Here is a 21,016-nt window from a genome sequence, read left to right as displayed (position 1 = left end):
AGGGGGTGGGGACTGTAATAACAAAAAAATCAGCTGTATATCAACCGCTGTTTTGCAATGAGGAATTGCAAATAAGGAAGATCAAAAGGAGAATGTTTTTTTGGGGGGACTCTCTTCCTCCTCCTCTCGTTCTTGCTCCTCTTCCTGGCAAAAGGGCTGCTGAGACCCCTTCTCTCTTGGGTGCCGGTGGGTGCTGTGACGTTGACGCTGCTGTGGCAAGTGCCTTTACTTAGCAGAGTGCATTCCCCTTTACACAGGAGGGGAGGGAAAAAAATTGAAACTTACACTTTTGTGCGTCCCTCCCGGCGCGACGCTGCGCGCTGACGTCACGGGGCTGTAATGGTGGTGTGCCTCGAGATTTTTTTCATCAAACAAGTGTGCCTTTGCTCAAAAAAGGTTGGGAAACACTGAGCTAGAAGTACAACATTGAGTACCGGTACTTGGTCTCTGAGCTATTGTGTAGATCACTGAAATGACACAAACTTTTTAAAATATATATAAAAAATAGAATGTAGAACTACGGTAATGTAGAACTGCTTCATGGAATATCACAAATATAGTTTCTATATTCTTTGGAATCTAAGATGATGTCTGTATGTATTCTATCTCGTCTTCTGAAGTCATTCATATTTTTCCCCATTACAGTGATACTGTTCCATTCTCATTCATCTAGGAGGAAGTAAGGAGTTTAGATACTAACAGAATATATCAAACACCTTCTGACAGCAAGAGAAATTCATAAGATATTAATCCTGCTGCACTTGTGTATCAGCACTAATGTTTTTGCTTTTTTAAAAAAGTTTGGTTAGTTTGGAGGTTAAAAGTTGACTCTCCAGAAAATTGGTTTGGATGAGAATGAGGCGGCACTCGAATGTCCGTGAGATTATAGAAAATGAAACTGGGAGGTAACCACTTAAAAACACAGAAGTAGATTTTATACTGGAAGTGCTGATAAATTTAGGTACGTGTATTGAAGTTGGCTTCCTTTTTGAAAGGTCTAGCTTTATTGGAAAGTTATCTTTCTAAAATGTATGCTTATAGTTTTGTTTATAAAAAATACACACAAATTTGTAAAGTGTCCATAACTTGAGATACATATCAAATAAAATGTTGTTTTAAAAAAGTTGTCTTCTGTTTACTATTGGCAAGGGTTTCCCTTATTTCTAAATGTTAAGAGACAAAGATTAATTACTGGTAATTAGCTTCTGCAAAACTCCTGTTGACAGGATGGCTTGGAGAAGAATTTATCCTAGGTTGAATTTTCTGTATTGTTGTCTTCTATTTACTTTATTAGGAAAGTAAATTACATTTTAATTCTTTGTTGTGTGGACAGTAGGGACATTTCTCTTTTTTCCATTGTCTTGTTCCAGACATCTATTCAAAATGGAATCAGTTAGCCCCATCAGTTTAAAACAGTTGCATGTTTTTGAAACCCCATTTTACTTTAATTGTCATAAGTGCACGTATTGTTTAGCTGCAATGTTTCATGATTGTTAAGATTTCTAAGGAAAATACCCAAAACTCTTGAAAACACTTTGAAATATCTGAAGGTAAACTAGTGTTATAATTGTAAGCAGTGACTTAAACTTGAAAACTACAAAATAATTTAATTATAATTAATCTTTCAAAAATACGTATTTTAAAATGGCTTTCAAATAGCACTGCTACACTCATTAATTTCCACTGATAAGACAAGTTTGAGTTAAGTGTGTGCCAGATTATGACAAATAAGCTCTACTTTTTTATTAACAATTTTTAATTAAATTTTAACAATGAAAAGCAAAGAACAAAATTATTGTTAATTACAACGATAAATAACTCTTAAACCTCTTACCTTAGTGTGGGTTGTTATGAACCCTAGCTACCTTACTGGTGGTGTTGTGCACTCCAGCGGCTTTTGGAAATACTTTTGAGCAAACATGAACCATCATATATTCCACGTTCTCTTCACAATTGTGGGACCAATTGTCCTGCGGTGTTTCACCTCCCACCGCCATTTACAATTTCTTATAATTTACATTAACTTACTAAGCTGCTTTACTGCTTTTGAAACGAATGGGAAAGGGAAGTGCCAAAGGTAATGCCAAAGGTAACTGGGGTCTGTTCTATTCCCATCAACTTCTCAAAATAGGATAGAGAAAACAACAGCATTCCAGCTGTATAATAAATTCCCCCCCTTTTTTGTAATACCACTTAATGGATACTGGAGGGTTTTTGGGGGGCTGCTGGTGGTGGAGGGAATTAGATCTGTACAGTCCTGTATCAGAAAACAGAGAAACCCCAATACAAAGCATTGCAGGAGTCTGTTGAACTCCAGGAGTAAATTTTGCCTAGGGCAGTGGTGTTGAATCTCAGGCCTCCCTGTGCTTGGAACTCTTCCCTAGGAAACACACCCTCACTTCCCATGCACATCTCTCAACAGCCATGCTTCACACACCCCTTGAATGTTTTTGCCTAGTTGGAATGCTTCCCTGAACTCTTGTTACTGCCTGTTGCTTGCCTGGATGGAGGATAGAGAAGTGTATGCGAGCGTATATAGAAACTAACTTACTGTACGGAGGTATATTTTACTTTTATTGCTCTGTCCACTTTTGCCCCTGGCTCCACCTACCACTTGCATGTGACTCTCAGAAGGTTGTTATGAAGGGAATGTGGCACTTGGGCCGAAAAGGTTTCCCCTCTTCTGCCCTTTGGGACTAATCCTACTCCTAGTTGGCCTTTTCTGGACGTAAGCATTAACACTCTCATAATGAAATCAGTTATAACCTTTATTTCTAGCCTGAACTTTAATGGGATCTTTGGACCCCAATATCAGATTGTTACCGTTAAAAAATAAAAGTGTTGAAGGGTTAAAATTGCCTGGCAGCATTATGTAGCTTAAAGTGACACCTGCTTGTTTTTTGGTTGCAGTTAACACAGATAAGTACTTCCAAGTAACTCACTGCATTTCTGTAAAAAGCACATATAGGTGATAATTTAGCCATAGCTTAGCTTCCGAAATAGAATTGCAAGAGTTATATTGACATTAAAGAACAAAAAAACTTCCAAGAAAGTATTTCATGATTCCTGAATTGCAGGGTGGTGGTGTAGATGACCCTCATGGTCCTTCCAACTCTACAATTTATAATTCTAGTCTGTCGTTCTGTGTATAGCTGAGGGTATATAAATCCATTTTCTGAAAACTGCTGTGTATCACACTGTTCGAAAAAGTCATCCAAGCCTCTGGAGCAGATTTAGAAAACAAAGGGCACTGCATAGGGAAGTGAAATCACCTCCTTTCCATCAATGAAAACTTCTACTGGATCAACTATCCTGCTAAAATCTGAGATATTGTTCATAGTAGCATAACTGATGCTGGAATCTGGTCCCACTACCTGGAAGCACGTCCCACTTAACACAGCTAGGCTTACTATTGAGTAATCACTCATCCTTGGGACAGAAGTTAAGGACTTATTATTGCCCATCTTTTCTAAGTGAATAATATTGAAGTTAATATTAAACCCTACAGTTCATTCTTTAGACTGAAGTAACTGTTTACATGAACATAGATAGTGTTATCAGAAAATAGATATATGCTGAAAGCTAAAATGTGTTTCCCATTCAATCGATTTTGCAGTCTGGTAAATGTCTACTCAGAAGTAAAACTTGTGGAGTTCATTTGAGCTTGCTATTAAATAATTAGGTATAGGACTGCAGGCTTTGTGGTACAACTCTCAACTTCTTAGCAGAACAGTGCAAAGTATTTTATCATTGATGAGGACAAATCTGCTTGCAGCAGAGGAAGTGATGGAAAGGAGGAGCACTCCATTAGCTTCTCTCCCTGAACTCCGATTTCAGTTGATCATTAGAAGAACTATGAAAAACTATTTGTACCCAAGTTAGCTTGTTTTTCCTCTTTCCTCATCACTTTTTCCTTTTGTGTCACATGTTTTAGAATGATTGTGAGTCTGCAGGCAGGGGCTACCTTGCTATTTGGTTTGATCTTATGTGGGCCCCTCAAGGAGCCTCTTCAGCAGAAGAGTAAGGTAAACATGCTTTAAAGCAAGAAAAAAGTATCTTAAGATACATAAAAACTATGCCAAGTAAGTAGCTTTATTGAGTATCTTTGGAAAAGCAAACATGTTGAGGGCAATTGCTTATCAGTGAGGTTTACCAAATAGCTCATACAATAGTAAGCAATGATTTTGGATTATGAGAATAAACTTTGGTAAGCCTCAGCTTCTCTCCCTTCCCATTTCCCTTCCTTTGCATGTGAGCGTAGAGATAAAGAGCTTCCACTTTCTGTTTCAAATAACCTGCAGCTTCCCATTATGTCTGAACTTTGCAAGCGACAATTAATTCTAACTGGTTTGTTCAGGGAAACCAGGATTTAAGTGTGTCTTCAGATGCTGATTTCTTTGAACTTTGGGCAGGGTTCAATTGTAGAGCATCAGGTTTGCATGCAGAATGATACAGATTCAATCCCCAGCTTCTCCAAGTAGGGCTACTAAAGATTCCTGCCTAAAACCAGGCATAGACAATACTGGGCTGGATGGGACAGTGATCTCATATGGTGTAAGGCAGCTTCCCATGTTTCTATCAGTCTTAGAAACTCAGATGTGTAAGCTAATCGCCAAATGCCAGCTTAAACCTCAGTTACTGTCACCGTCATGTAATGTCTAGGCACCCCCCCCATAGAATTTATTTTCATTTTTATTTCTATGCCGCTTCATATTTTAAATCTCACAGCAGTTGACAACTTCCAGAATAAAATATATCCAAGCTTCAAGGAAAAGATTTCAGATCCTTCTCTAAGGTACATTTTGCTTTCCCCATATTGATTAACCAATTCAATTTATAGAACTGCCCCATAGCAGAAGGACAGTAGGAAGCCAGGGTGGTTTAGTGGTTGGAGTGTTGGACTAGGACCTGGGAGATCAGGGTTCAAATCCCTACTCAGTCATGAAGCTCACAAGGTGACCTTGGAGTTGATCGCAACCTCTTCACCTGCCTTGCAGGGTCGTCGTAGGCATTAACTGATGAGGGTGTGTGTGAACAATGTCCTTAGAGCAATAGGAAGGAGATAAATGCAGTAAATAAGCTTTTCTGCTGACCTGCTTAAGAAAGCTGAAGATGGAGGTGTCTGTCATCAACCAACATCTGTACTAACCAGATGAACTATTTTCCTGACTGGTTAATGCAGTGGTACCTCGGGTTAAGTACTTAATTCGTTCCGGAGGTCCATACTTAACCTGAAACTGTTCTTAACCTGAAGCACCACTTTAGCTAATGGGGCCTTCTGCTGCCGCCACGCCGCCAGAGCACGATTTCTGTTCTCATCCTGAAGCAAAGTTATTAACCTGAAGCACTATTTTTGGGTTAGCGGAGTCTGTAACCTGAAGTGTATGTAACCTGAAGCATATGTAACCCGAGGTACCACTGTAATGTGATTTCTGTCCCCTATAACATAAGGTTCCATCGTAGCTCAGAATGCATTGCTTGCTAGCATTCAGTGCTCCCTTTTCATTTTATTTTAGAGAGAATCCCTCCTAGAGCTTGTTTTGCTTTATAACTTTGCAGTCCACTAGCTCAGACTTGTCTTTAATCACTAACTTGGAAGCCATAGGTAACCAGGAATCCATTCAGCTGAGTGAGCAGATTGGTGGAGGAGGGAAGAAGTGCCTGGTCCCTCCATCATGCTCAGCTCAGAAAGTAGTGAACTAGAGTGAACTAGTGTTTCCCAACCTTTTTTGGGCAAAGGCACACTTGTTTGATGAAAAAAATCTCGAGGCACACCACCATTACAGCCCCGTGACGTCAGCGCGCAGCGTCGCGCCGGGAGGGACGCACGAAAGTGTAAGTTTCTATTTACAGTGTGCTCTCCCAAAGACCTTAACCGTGTAGGTATATGGCCACGAAAAGTAACAGTTGCATTAGCAGTCAGGTTACATTATTTTGACAAGCAGCCGAAGAAGTGAATCTTCCACAAAGCGGCCTGTAGAGGGATGTGTGCGTGTTTTGTTGCTGCAAAGATCAGGACACCCCCACTCCCCGCAAAAGTACTTGGTATTAGGCGCATTTTCATCGGGCTTTTCCTTGCAATGCACAACAAGAGGAGTGATGTAAAAGCGGGTCGGGGCCCGTGTCGGACTCGGGTTCACACGTTAAGTGTTGGCCACCCTGCCAGCACTTTGGATCGGCAAAAAATAACACGGGTTTTATTATTATTATTATTGCGCCTGCATTGACGTCAGCTCATGTCTGGGCGCTGGTGCGCGCAGGGCCGCGCTATCGACTGACCGCCGCGGAGCTGATAAGGGCGGGTTTTGTTGCAATTCCTCGGGTAGAGGAGGAGGAGGCCGGTCGGTGAGACGGCGAGCTCGGCACGTCGGGGAGCTCCGTAATTCGAGCCGAGCAGTCCAGCCGCAGCCAGAACTTACACGGCGAGCTCGGCTGGGTCCTAGCGCCTCCCGGGTTCCCAGCCGTGTAAATTGCTGCGGGAATTGCATCACGAGCGAGGAGGGAGGGAGGGGAGAGGAAGCACCCGGAGCTGCTGCAAAAAAGCATATCGTTTCATCAGAAAGAAGGAAACTCCATATAATAAACTGCAGGAGGGCTTAAGGCCGGACTGACTCACCCGAGGCGCTCGCCGCCGCCGCCCCGCCTCTCGCCGCCCGACTCGCCCGCCTCCCTCCCACGGAGGTAGGCTGGTGTGCCGTGGGAGGGAGGCGGGCGAGTCGGGCGGCGAGCACATGCGGGGCGGCGAGCGAGCTCCCTCCCACATCCCATTGCCGCTCGCTTCGGCCGGCCTACTGGGCTGTCGCAGGCGGAAGGCCTGCGCATGCGCGAGGTTTTCGCGCCTTCCTCCAGTAGGCTGGCCGAAGCGAGCGGCGATGGGATGTGGGAGCTCGCTCGCTCGCCGCCCCGCGTGTGCTCGCTGCCGCCGCCCCGCCTCTCGCCGCCCGACTCGCCCGTCTCCCTCCCACGGAACACAAGGCAACGTTCGGCGGCACACTAGTGTGCCGCGGAACACCGGTTGGGAAACACTGAACTAGAGGAGAGAAGTCGCCTCCTCTGTGTCCGGCATTAAAATGGATTAGGCTGCAGGACAGAGTTCTCAGCCTGCTGAGAGCTGGCAGACCTTTTTTTGAAGGCCAGCAACTTTTGTGGCCTTATTAATAGAAATCTCATACTTTTATTAATATATCTCAGTGGAGAGAGAGGGGGAAGGAAAGGTGACACTGTTTCATTGAATCTATTGCCACATCTATTTCCTCAGATGTCTACTGTACCTTCTGTGACCCATTATGTTGTAGTCAAAAGGAACGGACACAATATAGCTTGTTTAATTGTAATTTGAGAAGCCACTGGTAGAAACGCCAGGTGTTCAGTGAACACATTACTGAGTTAACGGTATTTCTTTTGAATATTAGTACTCTATAGTGAATGTGCCTTTTCGTGGAAATGCCTGGATCCTTTCTGTATATGCATCCTTGCTTTGATCTTATATATAAATTATCTACGTGAGGTTAATACAATATATAAAGTGGGGTGAAAATTATTTTAACAGGCCTCTTTAGGGATTGACAAATGGCCAAAGAACAGCAAGCAGAGAGGAAGGAGAAATGGACAATTATCACAATGGAGAGATGTAAAAAGTGATGTCCTCAAGGATTTGTATTGGGACCCCTTTAACTTGTTGATAAATTACCTGGAGGTGAGCAGGGAGGTAGACAGCTTTGCTGGTGACACCAAGTCATTTGGGGTGATAAAATAAAAGGGATTTCAAGGCATTCCAAAAGGTTCACTCTAAACTGGGTGAATTGGTATTTAAATGGTAATTGTGGTTCAGTCAAATAAGTGTAAAGTGTAAGTGTTGGGGCTTTCACTCACAGTGAAAGGGATCCTGATCTTGTCATAGATAGCTCAAGGAAACAGTTGGCCCTCTTTTTCAGCATTTGTGAGAAAGACAAAGTCTATGGCTGAGGATCATTAGGAAAGGGGTGGAAAATAAAACTGGCAATATTGCAATTCCTTTATAAAAATATATGGTGCAACCACAGTTGGGATACTGTAAATAGGTCTAGTTGCTGCATCTTGAAAAGAATATTATAGAGGTAGAAAAGGTGCACAGAAGGGCCACCAGAATTATTAGGGGGGATGTGGAGCAACTATCTTCTAAGGAAAGAGCTGCAGCATTTGGGTTTTTTTAGTTTAGAGAAAAAAAGTGAAGGGGGCCATAACTAACATTGTGTACCCTGCCCCAGCCCACATCCTCTGGCATTCACAGATGACTTTAGGAGAGCTCAGGTCCACTTCTGAACTTGCACTGGGATTTGCAGGTGTTTCTGCCTGCAAAGGTACGGTAAGTGAAGAACTCACTTTGTGCTGTGTTTTGAAGACCCTCCTTAAGAGTCTTCTGTAGGTTACTCTCTTTGGGGAATGTACATGTGATAAGACAGTCATGCAAAAAGGAATTTAAAAAGCAGTGTTAGGATGAATCTTTGGCATGTTTAACAAGGAAAGAATATCTCTTGCTAATGAACTAGACAAAATTGTTGTTGATGCAGACTATTCTGTTCTTAAATGGCAGTCCTAAAATTCTATTTTCATCAGAATTTGAATTGACTGTTAGTTGTACTTCACTTCATTTCTTTTATTGCTGTAGGGAGCCATGGTAGAAATTGTTTCATAGCTTTGCTCCAGCATCAGTTAAAATGTCTATTCTGAAATCTGCTATAATATTTTTATTTAATTTAGTATCAGCACAAATTGATTCATCCAGATTTTGTAGTAACGGGAGAGAAATCCAGAAAGCAGTTTCCCATCCATCCCTTCTTATAATAATAAACCATACAATTTAACACATTTTGATGTCCTAATGTTCTGTTGGCATTGCTATATTACATTACATTATTAATTGTGTCAGAATAACTTGCAGCAATACAATTTTCTCTAGTTTGTCTTCCCATTGGCCCCCTGAGTGGCAAGTTGACAGCAAAGGCAATGGAAAGCCACAAATACTCCTAGGCTGATTATTTTAAGCTTGCTTGCTGATTCTAGCCAGATAGGCAGCTTTTCAAATGAGTTTAGCTATTCCAAAAGCTGATCAGAAATCCGTGTTAAAATTCTTCCTCACAGATCACCTATTCTAACCAAAAACTTTCCAACATACTTAAGCCACCTTGGATCATCTCAGGGTGGAAAATTAAAAAAGAAAAATATTGAATTTTGTTTTTCATATGTGCTGCATGTGACTTGAGTAAATATTACTCCTTTCTTTATTTCATTTATTTGATTTGGTTCACATATTCTAACCTGCTCAGGCAGGAGTAAATGCCTTCTTCTGGAATGTAATTGATTTCCTCTTGTTGCTATCATGGATGTGAAAAGCCAATTCAGAAAGTTACCTGGGTGTGAAAAGTTCATTTTCAAATAAATGAAATAATTGTCTGATCCTTCCATTTCCACTTGATGCAGCCTAACATAATAAAAAGTTGTCAAAATAACACATTCAAATACCATCTCTAGCATAGAATATTTTGCCATATTGTATTCTGGGTCTAAATACTTTTTTTTTTTTTAAAGGGGGTTTGTATGTGAACAAGTTGCATAGATTTCTGCAAACACCATATACAGTGGTACCTCGGGTTACAGCCGCTTCAGGTTACAGACTCTGCTAACCCAGAAATAGTGTTTCAGGTTAAGAACTTTGCTTTAGGATGAGAGCAGAAATCGTTCAGCAGCGGTGTGGCAGCAGTGGGAGGCCCCATTAGCTAAAGTGGTGCTTCAGATTAAGAACAGTTTCAGGTTAAGAACGGACCTCCGGAACGAATTAAGTACTTAACCCGAGGTACCACTGTATTTCAGGTTTTTGTCATTGTGCAAGGAAGAGGAGGGGCATGCTGCCAAACTCCATCCCACTCCAGTGCAACACTTTTTTATTCTTTTCTGCCCTCCATGTGTTGGGTGGTCACGTTCTGAAACAAGGAGTGTCCTATAATCTTGGAAGGGGGAAAGTGATGCGCTGGAGGGGGTGGAGCGTGGCAGGGTGCCCCTGCTTTCCTTTGCTCAGTATAAGCCACATAGGGCTGCCATACGTCCGGAATTTCCTGGACATATCTGGGATCCGTCTGTCAAAAACAGCCAGTCTGTCGAAATTCGTCCAGGCAGAATTTCCTATGGCCGATTAAAAACCCGGGTGTATGGCAGTCTATATCGTAAGTGTTGATTTTTTTGGTGATTTTCATTATATAAAAAAAGCTCAAAAGCTTCATTGAGTGGGGGCTCAACAAAACTCAACAACTTTTCTAAAAAAAGCCCAATGTTGTGTACAAAAATTGTATGTGTTCAATCAAGTGTTTAGTTATATGTGAGAGACTTAAGGCATCTTCTTGTGTTGAGCAGTGCTTCATTTCTGTATGTGGCATGTCCATACTAGTTTCAATTCTTTCACCCCTGCCTGCATGGAAGTAGAGAGAGACAAGAGTTGGAGCTGTGTAAGCTCATGGCCCAGGCTTTTCCTAGCTGGCTAAAAATGGTGCGTTATCATCCTATCCCCATCCATTAGTGCATTCTTCTGTGTTAATTGAGAGGACTGTGGTCTTTATGTCCTGCTTGGGAGTTTGCCAAAAGCATCTGCCTGGCAACTGTGGGAAATGGGATGCAGGATGCTGGATCCAGGAGGGAGCAATTTAAAAGACAGTTGGTTCACAAAAACAAATGCTGATGTTAGATCACATAGGTAATTTTGCTGAGAGAAGGCTATGGTCTTGAATATAGAGATTATTTCATTCCTGATGGATGAGGGACACGAGATATCCAGAGTTTAAAGATAGGAAAATATGTTGTCATTGAACTCTGAATTGTATTTTTTTTTTAAATGATATTTATTAAAAGTTTAACAATTACAAAAAAAGCGGGGGGGGGGGGAAGAGACAATAAAAAGTTACAATACATCCAAAAAATAAAAAAACAGAGTAAAAAAAAGGAATCCAACAATATAAGTCAATAAAAAGTAAAAAAGGGAAAAAACAAAACACACAATACAACAAAACCAAAAACAAAAGCAGACAAAAAATTTAAAAACCAAATCCAATATTCCCAAATCTTTATCTTTCATTAACTTGTTTCATTGACCTCCTCACGCCTCCCTTTTTTGTATTCTAGTTATTAATTATCTCAGCAAATCCTTTCCATCTTTCACTATATTCTGTCATTAATTTACCTTAATTTATTTTAACCTTATCTTACCATAAAAAGCCCTAAAGCTTAAAACTTAAAACTTATTTATACGTAATTCCTTAAAGCATTTCTACTAAAGCCGAACTCTGAATTGTATTTTCATATTGCTCAGTTTTGTATTTCCAGCGTTGGAAAAATATTTCACTTTCTTATTTGAGCCCTGCACTGGGATTAAAATCTTTCATATTCCTGGGTTTCAGAATAAAAATTTCCTCGGTAGCCATGCTCGGCAGTGTTTTGCTCAGTGTTCAAAACTCCCATTGTTTTAGGTGCACTTTGTGACAGGGAATTTCATTAGTGCAAGCAGCTTCTGAGCTCTGGGTACAATACTGCACCTAAGATTTCAGATTAAAACTGCAGAGTGGTAGGAAAGCAGGACATTTTTCTGCCTTCCCACTTCCAGCTGCTACTCTTTGAAGACTGGAGAAGAGATCCTGTTAGGAATATTAGGGGAGTGGGCAGGGGCAGGACTAGACTATGTGGAAAATGAACATAATATTTTAGCTGCAGTTCATTCATTTTCAGCTGTGTATTCTTGTTATAAAAAGCGAGACTAGACATTATGTTGTTGTGCCCATAACCTCTGTTTAAGGTGCGATTTAGCTCCTAGTTTTCATATCTCAATTTCTAATACTTGTTTTGCTATATTTTAATATCCCCATTTTATAGCATATTCTGTGTTTATAAATGCAAATATACACCATCTATAATTCCTGGGTGTGGGAAAATAATAAGAAATAAGTGATGGAACCGTTGTCTGTTGTGTAGGTGGCTCAGTTTTAATAGTTACCAGAACTCATTAGAGAAAATAAGCAATGATAGAACAGAACTTATGTAACGTTATAGCTTTGCTGTATTTTGTAGTGTGGTTTGTGTACCTTTTGACTTTTTTGAGAGATGTACTATCAAGCTAAAGAGAGGTTTTAAAAATAAACTTGAGTTACTGTAATATTTCTCTATAATTTATTCTTTATCTCAGTATGCGGTCTTAAAAGGCCGTTTACAAACGGTACAACATAAAAACAGTCTTCAATAATAAAAGTTTCTAATTAATTGAAAATGCAGTCATTAAACTGTAATGGAGTCAAGTCTTTTGTTTCCTTATTTCATTAGTTTTTATCTGGCTTGGGCACAATCTGTAGTTTGCAACCCATGGTTTGTTTGTCATTCTTTCTGTAGCTGGCTGCTCTGACTGTCATAGCCCATCATTCCCAGCAGTTACCTCCTGCATGGGTATGGTGGGGAAAAAATGATGTGGGGGCAAATCCATGCGGTGCCAATGTCTCACTCTTTCTCCTTCCCCTTGGAAATGCAGGTGCTGCTAAATTAATGAACAACCCCACTTCTCGTTTCCTGTCCTTAAACAGGGGGGTTAAGGAAGCCATATAATGAATGGCAGTTTTTGTTTCTGCAGTAGCCATAGAAAGAACAAAGAGTTCTTAAATGTAAGAGATGGTTTGAATTCTCCCCCCCCCCCCGCCCTTTTTTGTATTTCTTATTTTTGTAGTATTGTACTGGGGCTATATATGGAGCTGGTACCTCTGGATGTGAACGGGATCTGTTCCAGAGCCCTGCTCGCATCCAGAAGCGAACGTAACCCGCGTCTGTGCTTGCATGGGTTGCGATTCACCGCTTCTGCGTATGCGTGTGACGTCATTTTGACCATCTGCGCATGCGCGAGCAGCGAAACCCAGAAGTAATGTGCTCGATGTTACTTCTGGGTCGCCGCAGCATGCAGCCCGAAAACACTTATGCTGAAGCTACTTCAACCCGAGGTATGACTGTATTGCAAGAAGAAGGGGACTGAGGATGGAGCTGCTCTTGGCCTTTAAGGATAGCTACATTGATGAAACTCCTTTAGCACCCTTGACCAGTTCTGCACAAGCGGCTTGAAATGAAAGACTGCAGCTTAACAACTTTTTTAGTTTAAAGCTTATACACTTTAGTGTATAAAGTAACTGCTATTGAGGCCTCAATCCCTATGCGCACTTAACAGAGAATAAGGCCCTTTGAATTTAATGGGGCATCCGTCTAAGTGAAGATGCATGCATAGCATCAAAGCATGCCCTTTTTTCAGTTAGATTTTACACATTGTTTGTGGCTTCTCTCTGTATCCTGTTAAGATCCATATTCCTGGGCTGCCTATGATGTGTTATGCCCTCTGTATGCTGTTAGAGAAGGACAGATTAAAGGAAGTGAATCTGGGTCACTTGCTTATCATAAAGGAAGGCTCAGCCCTTTAGCAACTGTACTGAGTCAGAGTTCTTTTCATGTGCTAGATCAGTGTTTCCCAACCGGTGTTCCGCGGCACACTACTGTGCCGTGAGACATCGGCTGGTGTGCCGTGGGAGGGAGGCGGGCGAGAGGTGGCGGCGGCGAGGATCCGGCGGGGGTGGGGGGAGCGGGGGCCGTCGCGCGCAACCGAACTCACTTGGCGCGCTGCCGGCTTGTCCTCCTTCAACCCGGGTCGGGCCAGGCCTGCTCACGTCCCCGGATCCCCTAGCAGCAGCCGCACGCTCTCCAAAAGCGCAACGCTGCGCGCAACCGCTCGGCCAGCTGGTGCTCTGCGACTCCGCCCTTTCCCCTCCCAGCGCCGGAGGGTTCGCGCGACCGCAGCTGTTCCCTTTCGCAGCGCGCGGGAAACAATTCCAGGCCGATTGCCTTGTGCCGAAAAGCACCGCCTCTCCTTCCAGCTCAGGCCCGGGCCGCCGGCTCCCCTAATGACGTCACGGGGGCGGGGCTTTAATGGTGGTGTGCCGCGAGATTTTTTTCCGGTAAACAGGTGTGCCGTTGCCCAAAAACGTTTGGGAAACACTGTGCTAGAGAAAGTAGTAATTCCCTTGAATTGCTGCATTAAGAGTACATTTCACCTTAACATTTTATTCTTATGGACTGGCCCTATCGAGGAGAAGCTTGTGAGGCAAACAAGCGGTCATGGAACACTCTTCTGTATCCACAGTCTTCAAAATTTAGGGAGGCAAAGGAAAAAACAACCAGTGGGAAACTAAATTATAACTGTAAAATACTGCATAACATTTTAATGTGTTTCAGTAACATTTACATCTATATCAACGTAGTACTTTCCAGTTCACAAAAAGCAACTTGACAGTATCTGCGTGCCTTTTAGTTGATTTATAAACAGAAGTGACTACTGTGGGAATGAGTTCCACTATTTATGTGCTGTGTGAAGGAGACAAAAGAAAGTACTACTCCACACAGCGCATAGTTAAACTATGCCATGGAATTTGCTTCCATGGGAGGTAGTGATGGTGACCAACTTGGATGGCTTTAAAAGGAGATTAGACTGTTGTTGTTGTTGTTGTTGTTGTTGTTGTTGTTGTTGTTGTTGTTGTTGTTGTTGTTGTTGTTGTTGTGTTTCTGATTCATTTCAACAGAAGAAAAAAACCTGAAAGTAAAAAAGAAAAGGAAAAAGAATTACATATTACATAATATATTACATTAAAAAATACAATCATTGACGGACTTCCCTTCCTCTCCTTTCTTGGTTTCTTGTATATTCCACTTCCTCTCACTTTTTCTTCGTTTTCCCAGTCTTTCTCTACTCCTCCCATTAATTCTAGTTCTAACTTACACTTCTGAACATACTAAGATGAGACAAATTCATTGTTTTAGGCGCATTTTGCAACAGGGAATTTCATTAATGCGAGCAGCTTCTGAGCTCTGGGCTCAGTCTGCGTCTAAGATTTCAGATTAAAACTGCCACTGCTGGAAGGAACCTTTTTCTGCCTCCCCACTGCCAGCCATTCTGAAGACTGAAGAAGGGACCCTCATAAGAATATTAGGGGGGCGGGCAGGGGAAGTATTTTTTTAATACTTTTTTTGCAGCCTTCAGATGAGGACTGGACTATGTGATTTTACCAGTTTATGAGGAGCAGGCTGCAGTTTATTCATTTTCAACTTTGTATTCTTGTTATAAAAAAGTGTGCCTAGACAGTACTTTGTGGCACCTATAACCTAGGTTTAAGGTGTCATTTAGTTCCTAGCTTTCATATCTCAGTTGCTAACAATGATGCCCATATTAACTGGCAATATTTCAGTGGCTGGGTGGTTGTTGTTTTGGTTACCATCTGGCCCACTAAAAAACAAAAACAAACCCAGAATACCACCTCCATCCATGCCCATGCTTGAGATTTGTATTGGCACTTGGTGGGATACTGTTGGAGACAGTGTTCTGGACTCGGTGGACCCTTGACCTGGTCAATGTATTTGGTATGTTCCCAGTAAGTAAATAAGAAGCATATAAGTAGAAGACTTGAAGCTAATTTTTGATATCCCTTTTTTAATCCTGTAAAACATTAATTAACATTGGCAATAATACCTTGCCGTTAAATAATTCATATATTGTTTATGTTTTACCACATTTCATAATGGCAAGGTCAATGCTTTTGAAGATCCTTTCAGTTCTGTAAGTAACATATAAATTAGCCTTTGACTTTACAATATGATTTTTCATTTTATAGTGAAATAAAACCTGTTGTGTTTGCTAAAGTTGTTGATTCCCTCAACTTTTCTAATAACTTAATCTACTTCATTTACAGGAAGTGTCCATCAAAGCTTGCTTGCTTCAACAGACACAAAAAAGTTAATGGGCAAAAGTACAGTTTTTAGGTAGGTAGATATTTTCTTAGTGTGTGTTAGGTTTTCTAGGAAAGATTTTCTAGTAATGTTTGTAAATAGATAATAAATAAAGTTTTTCACTGATAAATATTTGATCCAGTCCCGGATGGAAAAGTAACCTGGATGTTTGTAGGCAATTTTGCAATCTTTTATTTTAATTTATTTTTTGTTGAACTTTGCATATAATGGCAATTCAGTATTGTGGAGGGTTTGTAAGGTGAGTGTTTTTCTTGAGAAAACATTTTGGAATACTTGGGAGGGGGGAAATGCCCAAATGGGAAGTTTGCTTCCAATATTATAGTTCTAATAAGGCAAATTGCTGCTTTTAAACTGAGTTGGTAACACTTTGTTGTGGTTGAATTACCGTTTTACTTAGTCATAACTGAAGTGTACTCTGTGTACATTTTTGTACATTATTTTAGTGGTTTTGTCATTGGCATTTTTAAAGCCACCTTGAGTGCCCATTGGGCCATTTGTTAAAAGGTATGTTTATTCAATGTATTTATTTGAACCTTAATATTAAAGTGTTTATTCAGTTCCTCTCACTGATACAACATTTGAGACTGCATTCACATAACTCTTCAGGGAAAAGCACTGCTCAGCTGTTTGGAAGTAGGAGTAGGCAATTGTTTTCAGTTCCTTGCTTTTCCATCCTGTTCCAGCCAAGCAGTTGAACAGCTGGATTTTAAGATTTTTGGAAGGGGCTTTCCACACGAAGCTCTGGTTGATGCACATGTGTTCCTTCTTTGAGATTGGGATAACTGTCTGGTATTTGTGCTAACATATTGTAATGGAAAACCTGTTCAGCCTTAAGAACCCTCTTGACCTTAACAGTCCTATGTATTGTTTACACAGGAGTAAATCCCACTGTGCTTGCTTACTTCCTGATAAGCATGCATAGGATTGAAGACTTAGAGCAGGATTCAGTGAAGACTTTTGCTAGGGCAGCAGGGATTTCTCCCTTCCCCGTCCCCTGTGTATTACCCAAATTGGGCTCTGGTGGGGCTGGGAGAACCAGAAGGACAATATGCAAACAGGAGGGGGGGGGAGATGTTCCATCTGGCAAGTTGAAAAGCTTGTTGTGCTGGAATGATTGCCACAGAGCTGCATTGAATCCCAACAAGTTCAAAACCTCATGAGTTCTGCATACTTGAGGGAAATCGCTTCCATATGTACCTGCATGTCTCCTTTGATCTCTTTCGGAAGTGGTACACCGTATGCCACCACTATTGGAATATTTTAAAGCTATGTCCTAATATCTTTGATTAAAGAGTTATTCAGGAAAATGTCTTCAGAGAGTTGTAGGTGGTAGACCTCCCTTTTATAAGCATAAGAGAGAAAAGTTTTGATGAGAAGACTCTCCCTCGGAGGAAAAATATTTCAAATTCCTAAGCGTCTGCATCATGTACTAAGGACAGTACCCTGAGCAAACTTGAGGGAGACCAAGAATGCCAAATTGTTTGGTGTCAGAAGCAAATGTTAAGCTGTTTGGAGGAAATGTACAGAATTCCCGCCCGCCCTCCCAGCTCCAATCTATAATTAATCAGACATGATTTGAATTAAATATCTTCAAAGAGGAGTCTTACAGTTTGTAACCTTAAACACTAGATATCTAAAATCTGAATATGATTTTTGCCTTCCCTTAAAGAGCTTGTTATTCTTACAAAATCTGTTCTGCCCTTTTATTACTTCTCAGACAAGATGTAAACTAGTGTTGAACAGATCATATACTAACTACCCCATTATGACAGCATCTTTCTCTTAGCTGCTGTTACCACAGCCATGTGGCTATTTGTATGCCTATACTTGGGAATGCAAATCCCTTGTCTTGGCTGGGGAGGGGTACTCAAGTTAATGTTTTCCCTTGCCACTTAGAGATGCTTCAGGTTTCACTCTTTCTTCCCTTGTGGGAGTGCACATGGAGGCAATTCTCGTGATGAAAATAAAAATGATGAGAGTGCCTAAACCACACTGGCTTGTGGGACAGACCTAGTTTTTCCAAGAATTCCAGAAGTAGGTTCATATATCTCGTTTATACTTGTGAATAGACTCCAGTATAAGTTATTGCTAATAATACCTATTTCAAAAGCTGTGCTTGTTAAGAAGTAGCCATCGGTAGATGGAGTATGGGTGAGGAATTAACACAATTTCTTAGTTTTGGTGGAATGAGTAAAGATTTATAGTTCTTTGAATTTAAGAAAATCTTACAATTTAAATCCTTTAAAAACAGCCATAGAAGAATACAGTATAGGAAAACTAGGAGGCCAGAACTAATTATCACTGGATGAAGAAAGTACTTTGATCTTTGAGACTGAGACTAGGAAGGTAAAATTCATGCCTAATGGAAGATTCTTCAAAGAGAGCAAGCATTAGCGTAACATGTGTGAAATGACAATGCTATTATTGCTCCACTCCCTGCTCCAAAAAGGAGGAAATTATATTTTCCTTTGGCTAAATATGGCAACTCTGCTCAGGAGATGGGTGGACTATCATTGTCTCTATAGTTGATGTGCAAATGGGGAAACATTCCATGAAAGTTCCTTATGTTTACTAGGCCACCTTGGCATTATCGGATCATAGAGTTGGACCGGAACCCTGAGGATCATCTTAGTCCAACCCCTTGCAATGCAGGACTATGCAGCTGCCCCATATGGGAATCAAACCTGCAGTCTTGGCATTATTAGCACCACACTCTAACCAACTGAGCTATCCAGGCCTGGGTGATGTATCGATACGTCGCCTAGAACCGGTTTGAGGGGCAGAGCATGATGGTGCCTTCACCTGGCAATATATTGCAGGTGAGGCTTGCTTGGGCCTCCTTACTCCCTGCACCAAAGGTACAGCGCAAACTTTTCTGAGGAACAAGATCAAACTTAAATCTGCAATGGGTACTGATTTATGTCTTTCTGCTGGCAGTTTGTAACTTTAAGTGCAAGTGTTGATAACTACAAAGCAATTCTGCCTTCCCGCCTTTTTCTTTAGTGAGGGCAATGCAATGGTAGTAATAGTAGGGTAGGGTAGTGTTATAATGAGAAGGGAGTAAGTTGGCAAATAACATTCTTTCTGGCTTCACAGCATGCAAGATTACCTTGGTTGACTCTACTCTTCTTCACCCTTGCTAGGAGCAGCAGCTGCCACCAACAATTTCTCAGCTCATCATCACTTTGCTCAGCTAGAGTAAAAGAGGAGATAATCCCCTTAGCCTGTTAAATACTGCATTCCATTTTGTAGGTGATTTGTGAGCCAGTTGTGAAGTGAGAGAGCTACCTAAGTGTATTGGGAAAACCTGGAATTTACTTTTGTGTGAAATAAAAATTAGAGGAGTGAAGGGGGAACTGTGGATTCCATCCTACTCACCCCCAAAAAGGCTTTCTTGTTTGTTTTCGGGGGGGGGGGGATGGATTATGGAATATTTTCTTTTAGAATGATGGGGAAAAAATGTTTAAGCCAAGGTGTTCATATATTTATTCCCCTGAAATGATTTCTAAAAGCTATGTTACACAAAGGCTTTCTGTAAGACTATGTATAGTGTCAGATCATTGCAGCTCCTGTGCACGGAGGACAAACAAGCCCTGAGTTGTAAACAGAGACTACTACTATCAACCTTAAGAGCAAGATGCATTTGTGCCTCTAGGGGCACTGCCATTGGCACAGGAGGAAGGAAGGTTTCAGTGCCTTCTTTGCTTGTGGGCTTCCTCTTGTTGGCATAGTTGGTGCATCTGTTTCTGTCCTTCACTAGGCCTCAAAGGACTGGAGCATAGTACAGGGCAACAAAAAAGAGCTGAAAGTGTACTTAACTTACCTGTACGGTATATTTATTGAGTCTTTGTTGCCTAGTCCCCACTTTTTCTCTGCTGTTTTTATGGAAATAAGTGTTTTATGTCTGCTTGACACTGTGAAGTACTGTAGGATACATAATAATTTTCTTTGTTTTACTAATGTTGTTTTGTTTCTTCTGTTTTTATCGGTTTTTGCCTGCTCCTCATAAACTAGCAGAACCAAAGAGGTTCCTTATAGCTCAGGTTCCTTACAGTTCAGCAGTTTGTAGCTCAGTTTGTAACAAACAAAATAAAAAGTAACTTCAATTTCGTATTATTGTCTGACTAAACTGTTCTTTTAATATACCAAACATATATACCAAGATATAAATAATACAGTCTGTGTTCCTAACGTATGGAAATTGCTTTTAATCTGTAAAGGGTGAGAGAGAGAGAGAGAGAGAGAGAGAGAGAGAGCGCAATAACTTTCACTGAACATTAGTGGCTGGATATAAAAGAAGCTGACCTAAGGAGGACATAATCATATATGACTTTGTTTTATCACTGTCTGGGCCCTTCATTGCTACAGTACTCCAAACACACATCCCTGTTGGTAAAGAATTAAGAATGTTACGACTAAGCAGAGATTTGTATTGTATGCATTTCTTAGCGTCCACTGCCCAAAGTAGGTATAATAGTTGCCTACTTCATGGTGTTATTGTGAGGACATACAAGTAGTAAATTAATTTGTGCATTTTTAGGAACACAAGGCAATTGATTATTTAATAGTAGTGTGTACAAATGAGTGGTGTAGACTGCAGTCCTATACTGTATCCACTTGGGAGTAACTCCCATTGAACTTCTGAGTAGGCATGTATAGATCAAACTGTTAACTATCAATAGCTAGGGAACTGGTTTGCTGTTTGGCACTGTAGAATTTTGGTTTGAGAGAAGCCATACATTGTGCTGGGTTTAACACGTTTTGTGGAGCTGGAGGTGCTACATAAGAATGAGTATGATTAGGTTCAGATATGTAACACTAAACTATGGTTTCTATGCTTCTGCTCCCTTCTTTGTCACAGCCACAAGAAGATTGGGAACATTCATTTCTGTTTTCAGCTAACTGGTGATCATTTTAGCCAAAACCAGAAATGTGGTTAACTTCAACTGTGGTTTAGGGAAACAAATCCTGGTTTAAGTTCGGTTCATTCCCCAAATGAGAGATTCAAATATAATGAGTAACTTTGGTTTTCAACAAACAAATAGAAGCAAATGCTTCCTCTTGCCTGTGGTAGAGGTGTATTACAGTAAACCATAGTTTAGCAAATTGTTAGAACTGGAGTATGTATGTGTGTTTTTAAGCATCATTAAATTCAGGAATTGCTTTACTTTTGTTC

General features: G+C 40.9%; 1 protein-coding gene across 7 annotated transcripts in view; it reads left to right on the top strand.

Moving 5' to 3' along the window:
* CNOT2 (CCR4-NOT transcription complex subunit 2) overlaps positions 1 to 21,016 on the top strand; it is a 58,184-nt gene that overhangs the window by 15,511 nt on the left and 21,657 nt on the right. For 3 of the 7 annotated variants that reach the window (XM_081211963.1, XM_081211958.1, XM_081211959.1), the window contains exon 2: positions 15,783 to 15,852. The exons of 2 other annotated variants lie outside the window; for them this stretch is intronic. The gene's annotated coding sequence lies outside the window, so the exon portion shown is untranslated. 2 more of the 7 variants (XM_081211960.1, XM_081211962.1) reach the window with 2 other exon arrangements.

Source organism: Podarcis bocagei (assembly GCF_964188305.1).
Source record: "Podarcis bocagei genome assembly, chromosome: 10".
Lineage (NCBI taxonomy): Eukaryota > Metazoa > Chordata > Lepidosauria > Squamata > Lacertidae > Podarcis > Podarcis bocagei.
The sequence above is the reverse complement of the archived record's forward strand: the minus strand, read 5'-3'. Positions and strand labels throughout refer to the sequence as shown.